This window comes from Trifolium pratense, linkage group LG6 (assembly GCF_020283565.1).
Source record: "Trifolium pratense cultivar HEN17-A07 linkage group LG6, ARS_RC_1.1, whole genome shotgun sequence".
Lineage (NCBI taxonomy): Eukaryota > Viridiplantae > Streptophyta > Magnoliopsida > Fabales > Fabaceae > Trifolium > Trifolium pratense.
The window spans coordinates 26,364,916-26,383,043 of NC_060064.1; the positions used below are offsets into that span (position 1 = coordinate 26,364,916).

Below are 18,128 nucleotides of genomic sequence, written 5' to 3' on the forward strand. Positions count from 1 at the left end.
GGCGTTACCTGTAAGTCTTACGAGTTGGGTACGTCAGAAAAAGAAAATAAAACAAGGTTGAAAGGCCTTGGCGTTACCTGTAAGTCTTACGAGTTGGGTACGTCAGAAAAAGAAAATAAAACAAGGTTGAAAGGCCTTGGCGTTACCTGTAAGTCTTACGAGTTGGGTACGTCAGAAAAAGAAAATAAAACAAGGTTGAAAGGCCTTGGCGTTACCTGTAAGTATTACGAGTTGGGTACGTCAGAAAAAGAAAATAAAACAAGGTTGAAAGGCCTTGGCGTTACCTGTAAGTCTTACGAGTTGGGTACGTCAGAAAAAGAAAATAAAACAAGGTTGAAAGGCCTTGGCGTTACCTGTAAGTCTTACGAGTTGGGTACGTCAGAAAAAGAAAATAAAACAAGGTTGAAAGGCCTTGGCGTTACCTGTAAGTCTTACGAGTTGGGTACGTCAGAAAAAGAAAATAAAACAAGGTTGAAAGGCCTTGGCGTTACCTGTAAGTCTTACGAGTTGGGGGCGTACGTCAGAAAAAGAAAATAAAACAAGGTTGAAAGGCCTTGGCGTTACCTGTAAGTCTTACGAGTTGGGTACGTCAGAAAAAGAAAATAAAACAAGGTTGAAAGGCCTTGGCGTTACCTGTAAGTCTTACGAGTTGGGTACGTCAGAAAAAGAAAATAAAACAAGGTTGAAAGGCCTTGGCGTTACCTGTAAGTCTTACGAGTTGGGTACGTCAGAAAAAGAAAATAAAACAAGGTTGAAAGGCCTTGGCGTTACCTGTAAGTCTTACGAGTTGGGTACGTCAGAAAAAGAAAATAAAACAAGGTTGAAAGGCCTTGGCGTTACCTGTAAGTCTTACGAGTTGGGTACGTCAGAAAAAGAAAATAAAACAAGGTTGAAAGGCCTTGGCGTTACCTGTAAGTCTTACGAGTTGGGTACGTCAGAAAAAGAAAATAAAACAAGGTTGAAAGGCCTTGGCGTTACCTGTAAGTCTTACGAGTTGGGTACGTCAGAAAAAGAAAATAAAACAAGGTTGAAAGGCCTTGGCGTTACCTGTAAGTCTTACGAGTTGGGTACGTCAGAAAAAGAAAATAAAACAAGGTTGAAAGGCTTTGGCGTTACCTGTAAGTCTTACGAGTTGGGTACGTCAGAAAAAGAAAATAAAACAAGGTTGAAAGGCCTTGGCGTTACCTGTAAGTCTTACGAGTTTGGGGCGTCAGAAAAAGAAAATAAAACAAGGTCGAAATGCCTTGGCGTTACCCGTAGGGAGCGTCAGAAAAAGATACAGCGAAGAAAGGCGAGATTATCAACACCGCCAGAAAAAGCTTATACACAACCAAAGCAAGGCGATTCATTATAACGCCAAATCATTTGCAACCACCAAAAGGCATCAGGTATAAAGTTATTCATAAATGATATATAATTATATTTAAAGTGCTAAAGACATTGCAGGTGCAAAGTTAAAAATTTCAAAGGCGAGATTATTTTCAACACCAAACACAAAGTATAATGGAAGGGCGACTCCGAGCAGCGCCAATTCTTTTTAAATCGCCAAGAAGTTACAAAATAAGGCGTGCAAGCCTGGCAGTACGAAAATCAACTACAACAAAGAAGTGGCGAGACAGATTACGCCAGAATACTTACAATCCTCAAATATAGAGTGTCAAAGAAAATAAGAAACTCATGTTGAGTAGAAGAAGCAGAAGTACAGACCAACAAAGTTACTAGCCTCAAAGTTTCAATTTGATTTCAAGAAGACAAGGAGGGACGAATCGCGAAAGATGAAGAGGCGAGATTGGTGACAACGCTAGCTTGAAAATGCAAATACAATGAAAAAAGAGGAAGGGCGACTCGCCAACTTGCTCAAAGTCGCCAAGAAACAATGACAACAATATTCAAAGCCACAAATGGCGTACATCAAGATATTCAAAAGTCATAGAAGGGCGTACAAATTATCTAAGAAATATCAACAACAAAAGGAGGACAAGGCGACAAGTAAACAAATAGTATGAGTCAGCAACAAATAGGCGACATAGAACCACGCCGAGACATAATAATCGCCAAGTTACTAAATTCAAAAGCACTTCGCCTTCTTGAAGCCTCGTGCTTGGGGGGCTGTGTACCGGGCCATGAACCAGGGTGTGATTTGTTAAGGCCCAATACGAAAAAGCCCAATGGGAGCATCTAAAGGAGAAGCGTGAAAACAATCATGAAAAACACATGATAGGCATGATCCACCATGACTTGGAGAAGAAGGAAGAAACTTGGAGAAGAAGGAAGAAGCTTGGAGAAGAAGGAAAAGTAACCGCCCACTACCCATGAATTCCTCTCCAAGCAAGGCGGTTATCAAGCAACAAGAAGAAGATATTTTGTCTATAAATAGGATCTTCTTCAAGAGAATAAAGAGGACTCTCATTCTGAGAAACCACCATTCTTTCATTATTGTAAAGTTTATCAATTTCTTCTCTAAGGAGAGCTTTGTATTTCTATCATTATCAAATAATACAAACCCCCTTGTTTTTTACCAGAACAGTAAGCAAAAAAATATAACATTTAGTATCCACGGCATTTTCTTGGATAATGAGTTACCAACGAGGCAATATGTCACAGACCAATGCCATGGGTAATCCGTGGGTAGATCTCATGTACTCATAGTGAAGCCGTGAGTAATGGCAAAAATGGCCGTGGGTATAAACAAATTTTCTTGTAGTGAACTAAACCATGATAGTATCGCGTGCTCATGGTTTTGCTTTCATTCAGCAAGTGAATGTTATTGGAAATCTTTAATGGGATGTCTCGTTCTAACCATATTTTATTTAACCACAAAATTCAAACGTGACATATTCAAGATATGTGGGTCATGTTACACAAATTTCAATACATAAAATAAAATAATAAAAGGTTTGTAAAACTAAAATGAACTCTATATTTTCAAGCAAAGTTATTTTGTGTGCTTGCGATTTTTTTATCACTCAACAAGAGAATTTTATTGGAAATATTTAATGGGATCTCTCATTCTAACCATATTTTACTTAACCAGAAAATTCAAATGCGAGACATTCAAGATATGTGGATTCCAATACATAAAATAATTTTAGTTTTTCCCACTCTATAATGAAAGGATAGACAAGAAATAAAAATTATTATAATAATAATGAAAGGTTGGTAAAACAAAAATGAACTCTATAATTACAAGCAAAGTTACTTTTGTGATATATATATTCTATTAACTAAAGGAACAAATATTATCCATCAGTGTTCTTTAGAAACATTTAATAATTATTCCAATTTTAGAAAATAAATTACAGCAACAACATAATCATTAAAAACTACTTAATTGATGTAAACATAAGAAATGGTTTTTACTATATAAAGTGATTAAGCCAATTTAAATTTGTTACAATTAAAGGGAAAAAATGGCTCAAATTCTCAAATTTGCTTATATTTTGATTCTTTTTGTTTCTCTTTTTGTCGTTGTAGTCTTTGGCTCAAGCTATAGTAAGCTCATTCTCATATTATATTTTGTTTATTTCTACACAATCATTCATTTATTTTAGTAATATTTTCTTATTTTTAATGTACATTACAGAGTGTGATACTCATGAAGATTGTTATAAATTATTCCCAAATGCTACTCCAGGAATAATGAAGTGTTGGGAAGGTCTTTGTGCCATAAAAATATTGTAAGTCTTATTTCTCTATTATTACCTCCTAGTTTTTTGCTCATCATAATATTTCACTCTTATAATTTCTCTTATACTTTCATATCTTTCTCCGATTTCGTAAAGCATGTTAAACATTTTTTTAATGGAATATATATATAATTAATAAACGATTACAAGGTGTAATCGAATGAAGAAGCATAATTAATATATTATGAAATCTTTGTTATTAGTTTTTGTTGGGGAATTAACAATGTTGAGATTTTTAAGGATAAATATGACCTACATGATTTATTTATAATCTAAGAAGATTAGAATTGAGTTATAGAGCTCAAGAGAGACGAGAGCAAATAATTGAGTTTTACACTTTACAATGTTATCTTTGTTAGAATCAAGTATATAAAATAAGAAAATAACAAAGTGACGGTTAGGGTTTCATAGAATTACATTACAATAGCTTAGAATACAATGAGTTGTCTTAGGAATATATAAAAAACATAAATAAACTAAATTACTATTATGCCCAAAGCCCAATTACAACCAAAAGCCCATTACATTATTAAATCACTAATATATTATCTTAACATCTCCCCGCAAACTCACAATGCCTTAACATGAAGCATTGCGAGTTTGTCAAACAAGACATCAAACCAAAACAACTAACATAGAACAGCAACCAAACTGAGTTGACATCATTGAAAATGCAGCAAGAAACGTCCAAACAAAACCAAGTCAAACCAAACTTATCCGGTCCAAACTAAACCAAATCAAATTGTACTAATCCAAACCAATCAAGCAAAATCAAATCAATCTAAACCAACATAGAGAAGAACCAGAATACCAAACAGAAGAATCGGTCAATAGAAAGAGAAGCAACCAAAATAGAAGAAAAGACGGAGGGGAGCAATCCAACATAAGATAAATCATCAGAGAGGAGCAATCAAACAAAAGAAATCAACAGGAGAGACAATCAACATAATTCAGACCAAAGACTCATTAGGGAGAAGCAGACAGAAGAAATCATCGAGGGGGGAACAATCAGACAAAAGATCAGCAGAGAGATGCAATCAGACATAAGAAATCAATTGGGAGAAGTGTAATCAAACAGAAGAAACCAACAGAGGGAGAAAGAAGCATTCAAACAGAAGATTCAATAGAGAGACAATCAAAGAGAAGAAACCAAATTGTGAGCACTTAACTCACCAAACAATCAAATTGTGAGCAATATTTTAACTCACCAAACCAAACAAATTGTGAGCACTATTGTGACTCACCAAACAACCAAATTGTGAGTACTAGACCCACCAAATAACCAAATTATGAGCAATTGACTCACCAAATGTGAGTATTACCTCACCAAACAAACAAATTGTGAGCAATATTTTAACTCACCAATTCATTCAAACAAATCTCCAAATTAATGGAACCAAACAAACGAAACTAAATTAAACTGAACCAAATCAAGTCATACAAACCAACATAGACCGAATCAAACAATAAACAAAGAGAGAGAACCAAAACCAAAAGCCAAACCAGATTGCAAAGTAATGGATCGCGTCGCACAACTTGCCACAACTTGCCACAACTTGCTGAACTTCCAAGATGCTTGACATTTCCACAAAACACTCTTACTGCATACATGCATTGCTTCACAAAACTCCAAGCTTAAGTACCCCAAATCAGCACATGCAGACAAAACCACCGATCATAGCACTTGGTATCCAACCTATGACTATCATCAAGCACCTTATGAACAAACTCAAATCCAATATCTCCCTCGCAACAACAACACCTCATTCCGATTGGTACTCTCCAGCAAAAGAAAAAAAAAAAAAATCTAACAATAACACTATTTAAGAAACTCACATCACACTATATTCCTACTCTGACAACATGCCGTAACGGAAGAATTTTTTTTTTTTCTTTTTCTTATAATTAACAATCAACCAGCAGACATAAAACAACATCGATCATACCAGACCTTAACTCAAAATCGACAAAACCACTTAGTTACCAAGAGAACTAACCAGAACACTAATCACCATACTTGCCAATTAGCAAATTGCAAAAGACTTTAAATATATATAGTGGCCTTTAAATTCCACCGAGAGTCTTCCATTCCACCGCCGTATGCGTTTTTCTTCTTTCTTATTCAAAACACACAATTAGCCAAACAAACCAAGCTGCCAAAGCTTTACGGACTAGGAGAACAAATCCAACAATTTTGTTTCACAAAAGCTTGCGTGTACCAAGCTTTTCCTAAAACAAATGCTTTTCAGGTAGCGCTACTTCACAATTTAATTTCAAAGCCACAAGTACAAAACAACGTCAAACAGAAATTTCAGATCCCACAGACAGAGTTTTCTTTCCAAAACCGATACTTATTTCTTTTCGCAGCGGAGACACAACAAATAAAATCAATAATCAAATACATTCATTCCCAAACTTTTGGGAACACAACAACGGAAGCGGCGACGAACGATTCAAGGCGGATCAAACCTTGCTCTAGATACCATGTTAGAATCAAGTATATAAAATAAGAAAATAACAAAGTGACGGCTAGGGTTTCATAGAATTACATTACAATGGCTTAGAATACAATGAGTTGTCTTAGGAATATATAAAAAACATAAATAAACTAAATTACTATTATGCCCAAAGCCCAATTACAACCAAAAGCCCATTACATTATTAAATCACTAATATATTATCTTAACAATCTTAAGGATGTCTTGTTACAAGTATATGTACATCTTTGAAGGTTTGGTTTTCAAATGTATTTCTGTGTATTGGTTTCAATAAATTGAAATAGTTATACCACTGAAGTGATTTGTAAATTATCTCACCCCGTGTTTTTTACATATTATCTTTAATGAATTATATGCAGGCGCAACGCGGACGCGAACTAGTATCGAGGTGTTTGTTCATGAAAATAAAGTGGAGCAACAGGGTGTTCTATGAGTTTGTTGGATTATTCTCAAAAAAATAATAGTGGGATGCTATCCCCCATTCCCCACTAAGATAGATTATGTTAGTTTTTTGTTAGCACATTGCACTCTTTTTTCCTTCTCCTGATTTTTCCTACGAAATTTAAAGGTAAGATTTTTAATAAGACAGTTGTCATTTGTTTTAGGTCTAACTTGGATGTCCTCCAAGTTTGTATTCTCGATTTTAATTTTATGTTATTGTGAGTTAGCTGGATTTTTAAAGTTGATTGATGAATTGCCGACCAATATATTTTATTATTTTATGTTGTATTTATGTGACTATGGATGACAGTTGGAGTAAGCCCTAGAGGCCAATAAGTTGCTATATCAGACATTAGAATTTTGAAATATTAAATAGAATTCTGCCATTTGTTTTATTGTTTTCTATTTTATGGACTCTCAAAATTTAAACAAAGACTTTTTATATCGATTATAATGAGAATTTGATCACATTATATTTTTTCAAGCTAAGGAGCTAAAATTAATTAAGGAGTGAATTGTTTTAATTAAACGGGTTTACGATATAATTTTTTCACTTTTGTAAAACTTAAGCGCAAACGCGAAGATATGATTCTTTTAAGCGCAAACACGAAGATATGATTCTTTTAAGCGCAAACGCGAAGATATGATTCTTTTAAGCGCAAACGCGAGAACTGAGCGAGACGATATACTTAAAGTCACCAAATATCTAGATAGCCGTTAAAAAAAAATAAAGGCTTAAATATGAAAACGGTCCCTGCAATTACGGATTGTTTTGATTTTAGCCCCTGTAAAAAAAAGTTTGATTTTACTCCCAAAAAAATACCAAAACTTTTAAAAAGTTCCTTGAGGTGAATTTTTGGCTGACATGTCAAGTAATTGATGATTTAGCAGACGCTGACTAGCATTTTTGATGATGTGGAATTTTTGGCTGGCATGTCATTTTGATTTTAAAATAGTAAAACGAAAAATAACATGTAGATTTTTAAAAAAAATAAAAATTGAAAAATAAGGATAGAAACTTAATATACTTACCCAAAAAAGATTAATATATTAGATTTAAAAAATAAAAAACAAAATAAATTATCACGCAAAGAAGAAAGAAAAACGCAAAGAAGAAAGGGCAAAAATTAGGGTTCCTGAATCAAAGCTGGGATTGAAGGATAAATCACGCAAAGAAGAAAGAAGATGTCGAGTAGCCAAAGGTGGTAGCAGAGGTGGTTCGTCTTCTTCAATTTTTTTGTTGCAGAAAAGCTTCTTGCTTGTCGGTGTCAAATACTAGAGCTGTCAAAACTTTTTGTTGCCAAATTCGGGCCGGTCGGGCTTCGTCGGGCCGGGCCAAAAAGGCCAGATAAAAAACGGTCTACCAATATTAGTGCCCGAGCCCGGCCCGGTACGGGTTGTCGGGCTTTCGGGCCGCCCGATTTATTTTTTATTTTACATTTAGTCGCCAAACTCAACATTATAAATATAATCAATAATTTTCGCGCTTCTTATTTTTACTCACTGTATCCGATGAGAACTAATAACTATTATGAGGAACGAGAACTAATAACAATGATCATTAGATTTAATTAACGCATCAGATTAAAATACTCTCAGTCACTCAAAGTCTCGTATGATTTTATTTGTGAGGATTGAAAAATCTTTCTAATTATAATCTTTCCTAATTTAATTTCCAGCTGTTTTATTCATGCGTGCTACTTCATCCATATGTACATCTTGATTTTTAATAATCTCATAAGTCTCTTCTAGTCGTTGAAGGTGGAATTTAAATTAGGAAAGATTATAATTACTACCTCCGATTAGAATCACATGAGATTTTGAGTGAGTGAGAGTATTTTAATCTAATGCGTCAATTAAATCTGATGATCATTATTATTAATTCTCGTATCTCATAATAATTATCAGTTCTCACCGGATACACTCCCGCTACTTACGAGTTTCTTGCACGTCATATTTTTACTCATCCGCTACCTACGACATTCTTGCGCGCCTATTTTTAGTCATCCGCTACTTATAAGTTTCTTGCGCGCCCTATTTTTACGCATCCGCTGCTTACAAGTTTCTCGCGCACCCTATTTTTTCTCATCTGCCACGTACGAGTTTCTCGCGCGCCCTATTTTAACTTATCCTCTACCTACGAGTTTCTCGGGTGCCTTATTTTTACTCATCCGTTACTTAAGTAGCGGACGGTGTTTTTTAATTTATATTACGAACTAAGTTCAAATCAATCAAAACAAATTATTTATATTTAATTTTAATTTTAATTTTTTCGGGCTTGCGGGCCGCACATGGCCCATTCAGGAAAGCCCATATTTTAATCGGGCTTTATCGGGCCGAGCTAAAAAACCCGAAAATAATTCGGGCTAGAATTTTCAACGCCCGAGCCCAGGAAAAAATCGGGCTTGGCGGGCCGGCCCATTCGGGCTAACCCATTTTGACATCTCTATCAAATACCCATGGTGATGTGAAAAGCCAAGACGAAGGGAATCAAGGAAGACTATTTCGTAACGAGTGATAACAGTAGAAGAACTCAAGAAGAAGAGCTCTGCGATTTGAAGAAGATGAACAGAATATGCGTTTTTCTTCTTTGCGTGTTTTCTATTTGTGATTTCCAGCTGCTAATGTATTCTTATGGAAGTGTAGAAACTGCGGTTTGGGTGTTTTTATATATGCTTGAATATCACTTTCTTACTCTCATTTGTGTCATTTCAATTCTGGTTCTTGCCCTATTGTTTTTGTGGTCCAATGCTCATACTTTTTTTCTTCATAAGTAAGACTCTTTGGTACTTGTTGATCAATATCTATCAATCTTTTGTTGTCTTCTGTTACAAGCTAGATTTCTGCATATTCATTTAAATATATTAGAGATTTAAGACATTATATGAAGTTCACTCTATTTCATATATAATATCATTAATGGTTCAATTCTTTAGCATTAAAAACTTGATTTGCTTCCTCTAAGAACTTAATAATGTCTTTTTGAAATTGGCTTGCTTGCTTATTCCTTTTAATATTATGAATTTCCTTCCAGATAGTGTGTAGTATCGTTGAGAAGTGATACTGGTGGAAATCTGAGCCAGTCAACATCTTTTTGCCGTGTCGTAGGTTTCAAGCCAACATATGGGCTTGTGTCAACATTTGGACTTATGGTGTATGCATCATCACTTTGATGGCATTGGCTACTTTGGTTCATTGTTCACTAATACTAGGATTCTCCTCCATGCAATTTCTGGTCATGATAGATTTGATGCCGCCTCAAGTAAGCAGGGAAGAATTCTTATCATGTTTGGTACAAATATTGTAAGCTTTCTAATTTCTCATTATTGCCAGTGTTTATTGACATTGTTTGGTATAATCTCTGTTCAATATGATAAGTCATTGTTGACGTTTTTGCTAGCGTTTTATTATAATCCAATTTTTTTTCTACAGTGAATAATAAATAATGTCATTTTGTCTCTGCAAGTTCTTTGGAAAGTAAGCCCTTGAAAAGAATGAGAGTTTGTTTAATCTGTGAAACTATTGAACATGGTGTTGATGGTATAGTAGCTTCTTGGTTTGTTTCCAATCTGAATACTAATTTCTAATGTTTTCTCTACAAGCTTAATATTTTTACAATACATTCGTTGGGTAGTCCTTTTCATTTGTCCATTAATTTAAATGTTTCGATGCTTTCTTTCTAATGTTTTCTCTACAAGCTTAATATTAATATGTTTGTTAGTTAGTCCTTTTCATTCGTCCAATAACTTAAATGTTTCGCTGCTTTCTATTTCGCTAGGGTTGCCAGCATACTATGCCCTTACTTTACCTGAATCATCTTTGAACTTGTCTCGCTATAGCGGTATCAGGTCAGTGGCTGACTCCCGATGTAACCCCCCGCTCTCTCCCTTCATATACACACACAACTAAACACAATGTTTTCTTGTGGTCTTATTTTCATTGATAAATAATTTTGTTTGGCTTGGATCCATTTTCTCTATTCTAGATATGGAAACCAAGTTTGCGCTGATTAGTTGGACTCTCTCTTTGGAGATTCCCAAGCCAAAAGGGTTAAGCTCTGAGGTACACTCGTTTCAATCCTTCTTAGTTTCAAATTTGGCTGGAAGAATTTTGGTAGCCTTCACTACTAGAAAATTCGCTTTTAGAGACCGATTTAGCGACCGAAATAATTCAGTCTCTATAGAGACCGAATTAGAGACCAAATTTCGAGTGTGAAAGTCAAAAAGCAAATCGGTCGCTACATCGGTCACTAAGTGACTATAGAGACCGAATTGGAGACCGATTATTAGCGACCGTAAATTCCGTCGCTATTGTTTTTATTTTTCTAATATATGCTATTATTTTGTTAAATAATTTTCATAATTCAATATTTTTCTTAAAACGACATTCGTATGCCAAAACCTTCGGTTTCTTTTTACGCGAACCTAGAAACCTTTTCTTCTTCAATCTCAAATTCTCCCACACCCAAAACCTATCACCCAATCAAAATTTTTTCATGTCTTCCACCCAAACCCAAACTCAAACTCAATCTCCATCTTTACCCAAAAACCCTTACTCTTCTCTTCCATAGTCACTCAATCTCACTCATTGAAACCCTAAAACCCAGAAGCTCAACTCGTTTAAACCAGAACCCAGAACTCGTTAAAACCCTAAAACCATCTGCCCCATTGTTCTAGAGTTCGTTGAACCCAGAAACTCTTCATCGTGTTTGCATCGTTCACCATTATTCATCGCAATTGAACCTCGTCTCGGTCATAAGGTATTTGGATTTCTCTTATTCTTCTTTGATTTCTATTTTTAAATTTGCACTCTAAGATTTCGGATTTCTTTTGCATTAAAAGATGACGTTCTTTGTGTTCTATGATTTCTAAACTTATGCATTTGGGGAACTTTTCTAATTTGTTCAAGTATCCGTTCTTTGGAATGAAAATAGACCACTACACATTCAACAACTTGATTTATGTTATGTATCATTTCAATTATTATTAATAATGTGAAGGTATAAATTTACACGTGTATTCATAATGTTGAAATTATATTGCAGCTGTGGTGGTGGATTGAATGGAAAAAAAAAAATTTGAAAATTATTCTTCTGTAATTGCCTGCAACAACTTTAAAGTCTTAAACAAAGAAAGTGATTTGTTTTACCTTGTGTACCTACATATTTTTTTTAATTAAGTCATTTATATCCTCGTCATCTTTTGGGTAATTCTTTCTACTTTCTCTGATTAACACATCAAACTAATTCTTTTCATAGATATACCAATTAAAGAATCTGATTGTTAAAGGAAGATTAGTTAAAATGAGTTAAATAACTAGGTTTTGGATAAAATGTAGTGAATCTGTGGTAAAAGTGAAATGGGATGTGAAATCTGTAAGATTGTTTGTGGTTTTGTTCCAAAGGTAGATAGGTTGGTAATATGAGGCTCTACCAATACTAACATTCATGAACTTAAATGTGAGTTGTAATGTACATATCTAGAAAACTTGCGTTTATGAAATTGTATCTATGCTAAATAACAGGTATCAGCCATACTACAAAACAAGAAATTTGAGTTTCTATTTTTCCTGTTATCAATTGTAGGAATGCAAGCTTTCAATTTTTGTGCTTTTCTAATGTCTTGAAAATAAAATTCCATTGAAAGATGGTGAATTGGAGAGTTCACACTTCACACATAATGGGCTAATAAGGGGGATTATATCAAATCTTGTCCAATTCACGTCCACATACCTTCGAGTTCAACAATTGCCCTAATCCCTTTGATTTTGACACTCAATCGCTGCTTCTAATAGAGAGACCGCGACGAATCCTAATCTCACGATTCAACTTCCAATCGTAGCAATTGTGAGACCACAATGAACCCTAATCTCACTCCTCAATGTAAGGTTCTATTCTATTTTTTGCTTTCTTCTTCTTTTTCCAATTTGAATATCTTACGTATCTTTTCTTTAATTTCAGGATTTCTGCAAAATCTCTTCAATCCATCTCTGTAAGTTCGCAATTTTATTTTGTTTTTGGGTCTTCTCCATTCTATTATGTTCATCTTGCGATTTTGTTGTGACTTCACAGTTCTAGTTTTATTTATTTATTTGGATTTTGTTTATGTGGCTTCTATTTGTTTTATTTTTCCTTTTACTATTAAGTTTCATAAGTTTATTTCTAATTTCATGTTGATTTCATTTTGCACGTCATTTTGCACGAGTTCACAATTGTAGTTTCTAGTTTCTTTTCTGGTTTCTGATTTCATTTCGTTCACACTTCTCAGTTTGCAATTTCTTGTTTTGTCCATTTGCGTTTGCAATTCCACCGAAGGTGGAGGATAATATCGGCGCTGTTCCACATAGACTTTCAATAGATTCAAATGTGGTTAAGAGGTGGCTATGAATTACAATTCACGATCCTCTCATTCCATATCTGTTTCTATGTTTTTATGTATTGATTTGTGATTTTGTTGTGTGAATGAAGGGAATTGGAATCGTTCTCGAAGAGATTGCATCGGAGTAACACGAAGAAGTTTGAGTTTCAAGCGGAAGTGTCAAGACTTATTTCAAATGCTTCTAGTGTAAGCTTATTCTTGTTTTTGAATTGGATAATCGTTGCATTTTGATTTTTATACAAGAAATAGAACTTTGTATTGATCACAAATGAGTTCTATATTGTAGGCATTGGACAAGATTAGGTTCCTTTCCCTCACTGACAAGGAGATTTTAGGTGAAGGTGACAACGCCAAGCTTGAAATCCAGGTTATCATTTCTAAATATTTAATTTAAGCATCTATTTATATCATTAGATTAGTTAATTAGTTTATTTTCCTATATTTGTTTTGTTAATTTATGATGAATACCTAAGAAATGCTTATAGTTAATTGTTTTTTTAGTGGTTTATTTCGTATAATTAAACCGTGTTACGTACTGTTACAGATTAAGTTAGATAAAGAAAAGAAAATTCTATATATTTGAGACAAAGGTATTGGTATGAGTATGACAAAGGAGGATTTAGTAAAGAATTTGGGTACCATAGCAAAGTCTGGAACTTCAGGTATGTATATATAACTTTTGGGAGTTTGCTGTAATGATTGCTGCCAGTAATTTAGTGTGGAAGATTTTATATGGAACTATGTTTGCTTGCAGTCTTTGTTGAGAAAATGCAGACAAGTGGTGATCTCAATTTAATTGGAAAATTTGGAGTTGTGGATTCTTCTTTGTCTATCTTGTGGCTGACTATGTTGAAGTTATTTAATCCCAATTTACCGATTTTGGAACTATGTAATGATTGTTTGACTTTCAGGTTTGATGGGAATCAAAAGCTGATGGAGCATTTTGCAGTTATTTGACGTTCCGTTTAGTTTAGGTTGAAGATTTCGTTAATGCATCTGAAAAGTATATCTCTGTTTATATATGTGCCTTTTCTATAATTTTAAACCATTTGTGATGCGATATAAAATGAAGGACATTGCCAATAGTAGAAGCTATCTAATGTAGTTATCTATTAGAAGTCATCAAATAGCTACCTTTGGTTGGCCAATACAATTAAGACACGTGTCAAAAATATTCCATGTCAGCAGGTTTTTGGTCAAAATAGTCAAGGGGACCAAGAAATGCAAAAGGGGGCAAACGTGGGGGGCCAAAATCGCTCATTTGAAACTTGGGGGGCCAAAATCGCACAATTATGAAACGTGGGGGGCCAAAACTGCAATTTAGCCTATATATAAACCTTAAATACTTTTTGTTGCCAATATATAAGTTTGGATGATGATTTCATATATTTGAATTTAGGTTCAGTTATTTGGCTCAGGTAAAGAAAGTTTATTTTGCATGTCTCTCGAGAGGTCACTTGGTTGAGGAGTTAATCTTCAACCTAGAGGAACTTGGTTCGAGACCCGACACCCGAAAAAGAAAGTTTATTTTAGAAGAATTTAACATCTCATCTTATTATTTGCTTAAAAATGTTATATTATTCTTATAAATATCTCTCTCTATTTATTTTGGGCCGTAAATACTCTTAAATCATATTCTCAAAGTCCTACATATATGTTTCAATCATATTTTTCGTTTATTATAAGCAATTGTTAAATAATTATGACTATCTATTTTAACAAAATTAAAAATAGATGATAGTTTTTGTAACTTGAAAGTTGTCCTAAGTTAATATTATTAGTGGTGTGAAATTATAATATTTTTATTATATGCAAAATTTTAAAATTCTAAATTATTATTATTTTGTTGTAGGTATAATTTTTTTTCAAGTAAATGCATGCATGATAGAATTGTAATTTACAATTAAATACGTAAACTGATTGTATATGACATGCAATTAAAACTCAATATGAAAATGAAAGGTCCCATGAATAAAAACTAAACCTTTCAATATTCATTACTTTTAATTATCATTAATTAAATAGAATAAGAAAGGGGAGAAGTTACAAATGAGTATTAGGATTTTTTTTTTAGAAGTGTCACATTGTCATAAGTAATGCAAGCTAAATATCATGTCAAAGTCATTATCATTATCACAATTCACACAATGCTTACATAATTTAGTCTGAATATATAAGTTTAAAGTATCCCTGAAATTAGAAGATTTGAACTTCACCACAATGCTTGCATAATTTATCTAACCGTCTATGAATGTAGAGGAAAAACGTGAGTATAAACATATACTCACATTTAGTTATAAAGACTATGGACCCATGTTATAATAGTGGTTATAACATTCTTTTCTTTTTTTAAATGAACTAAAATTTAGAATTGAAAGTGAATTCCTTCAAAACATAGATGAAAATTATAAAAAAAAATGAATCACTTGCACCAAACATGTTGATGCTATAAATTTATTATCTAACTATTGGAAAATTCTTCAAACATCATATATCTCAATCCTCTAAATCTTCCACAACTTTCTTGCTCCATAATATTAGTTGACTCTTTATTAGATACAATTTGAGAAAGGAATATATTTTGTCATCTTACATGGAATGAAGCCTCTTAAAAATTATCATTGGTTCTATGTTCTTGATAACAAAAGAACAACCAATATCAGTAAATAAATGAGAAAAATAAGATTGTTTACTTACAACCATTGTTATGATAAAAAAAAATTAAAGATTTAAATGACAATAATTTGATAAGAGTAATTGAGAATACCGACCTTTTCATCCATTAGCATTCTATCTGCAGTGAAAAATTATTTCTTCCAAGCTACAAATGAAGACCAAAAACTAAACATTAGGACATATGAATATTGTAGGATAACAAAAACTAAACATTAGTATATATAGCACCATGTAGAAATAAACTCAAAGATTGAGTGAAATTGTCAAATGTTAAGATTTAGGAATGAGTAGAAAATGAATGTGAGGTGGTGGTTATATATAAAGAGTGTGAGAGAGAGTGAAAGTCACTAAACTTTTCTACTTTGTAAGTTATATTTGGAGGAATGTTAAAGGATGCATACAATTATGATGATGCTAAATAATGCATTAGTTTTTTTTAAAAAAATTTAATTTAATAAATTAAAAGAGACAATATTAAGATTTTAATAGAGATTAGGAACTATTTTTTAGAGTGCCACATCATCACAATGCTTGCTTATGAGCAACTCAACCTTCCTTTTACTAGTAAAAGATACTGCTTGTTAGGATTACTGTAACAGCCCATATTTTTAACAATAAAATAATTTTAAAAAAAAACTTTATTATCTTAAAGAGTATAACTAAATTCTTGTTTTTATAAAGAAGAATAATTATATGCGATTACAAGTAATACTTGTACAATGATACAATGTTTCATTTAAATTACAAGTTAATAAAAACCCCCAATTGTTTATCCCCACGCACGCATCAAGCAAAAACACCAATCATGATCATCTCCTTGAGTACCTAAAATGTTAATTGTAAGGGTCAATTTCCTTATCCAAATTGAATCATACTCACCATAAGAAAAATGCCATAAAATAATAACAAAACACTTTATCAATCAAAAGATTTCTAAAAAAAAAAATATAATTATTTATTTCTCAAGAAAAAGTAGTCGAATAACTTCTCAACAGATAAACAATTGGGCACATAACTATCTCTCTTAGACGAGCAAACATAAGCATATCAACTCAACAATTAATAAAATGAAACAACTCATAACAACAACAAGGGCAACACGACAAACGGCAGCTCAACGGCCACCATAGCAACACGACAAACGGCAACAACGGAAATTTATTATTAATACAACGGCATAATCACACACCTTATAAGTATCAACTCAATTAAATTTGATTCAACTATGTCAATTCTAAATGAGATATTTTGAATATAGTCCTTTTCTACACTAAATCAATATGACTAGCGACAAAACAGATAACTTACTCCTCTCTATACTTTTATTCATATTTCCCTTGATTTATATACTGAACTCTTATGAATTTTAACAAACCACAAACTAAATATATCATAACCAAATCATCGTCAACTCACTTCTCAAACAACAACACACTTCAAACAAAATCAGTTTCTTTCTATTAGTTTATTTTTAATTATTTCTTTTAAAAAATAAAAGGCTCTATTACCACTTCACAACACAATCCTTACGTAGTATGAATGTATGGGGAACGAGCCCTTACCTTTTCTTCCTAGTAAACCTATAGATTCCACTTTCGTATCCTGCGTTGCACTCACGATTTCCATCACTCCAAAATTCTGCTTGATGATCTGACCATTTAAAACAAAGCACCACGTGTTGTGAACCTCAATGCTCCCATGGATTTGAAACGAAATTGCTAATAGAGTATTGTTTGATGGTCTTAGAACATTTTTATAAAGAGGGAACCAATGAATAGCTTGATTTTGATTTAGGGTTAAATATAGTAATGAGAGCAAGTGGCAATATGTAGCAACTCCCTAGAAAACGTATGAAAGTCTCAAATGAAACTAAGGCAATTGAAATTGAAGTGAGGTTCAATGCAATTGTAACTGACCCAAGATAATTTTGAGTAATTATGGCTTATTTATTTTCCACTAGAAGAATGAGAATGAGCTCAAGACAAATGAAAGGAATGAGCTGGTCGTGTGACTAAGTTGAGAAAGTTACAATTTGATTTTAGAATGCTATTCATAACATATAAATGATAGTAACTCCCAATTATTCCTCTTAATTTTGGTTGACTAGATACTTATTTCCCTATCCAAACTTTTTAGTTATTTATTTTTACTATCTATCTCCTCTACTCTAAATTCTCATTAATTAATTGGCTCAACATATATTTCTACGGAGATTAATTAAATAATAACGAAATAACTATTCCTAAATTTTGGAGCGTTACAATTACTTTCTCTGATGTTCAACTGTCTTCATTATTCGTTGTTCAATCTGAAGCTGGAGCATTTCTATTCTTGCATGTCAACATGACGCTGAATATTATAAAAATAAGTGGTTTCTTATTTGGTATTTTTGCAACTAATAAAGTTTCATTGCAAATGCCTATTATTTCTTATTTGGTATTTATGCATTA

At 33.1% G+C, this 18,128-nt stretch overlaps 1 long non-coding RNA gene and 1 pseudogene across 1 annotated transcript; both read left to right on the forward strand.

Annotated features, from left to right (window-relative positions):
• Positions 1–3,325: 3,325 nt before the first annotated feature.
• Positions 3,326–6,913, forward strand: LOC123889344. The gene is made up of 3 exons (XR_006802461.1): positions 3,326–3,492; positions 3,584–3,677; positions 6,544–6,913. It is a non-coding gene; the product is annotated as an uncharacterized LOC123889344 (long non-coding RNA).
• Positions 6,914–11,983: 5,070 nt separating this feature from the next.
• LOC123891999 lies at positions 11,984–14,123 on the forward strand (annotated as a pseudogene).
• Positions 14,124–18,128: the final 4,005 nt, after the last annotated feature.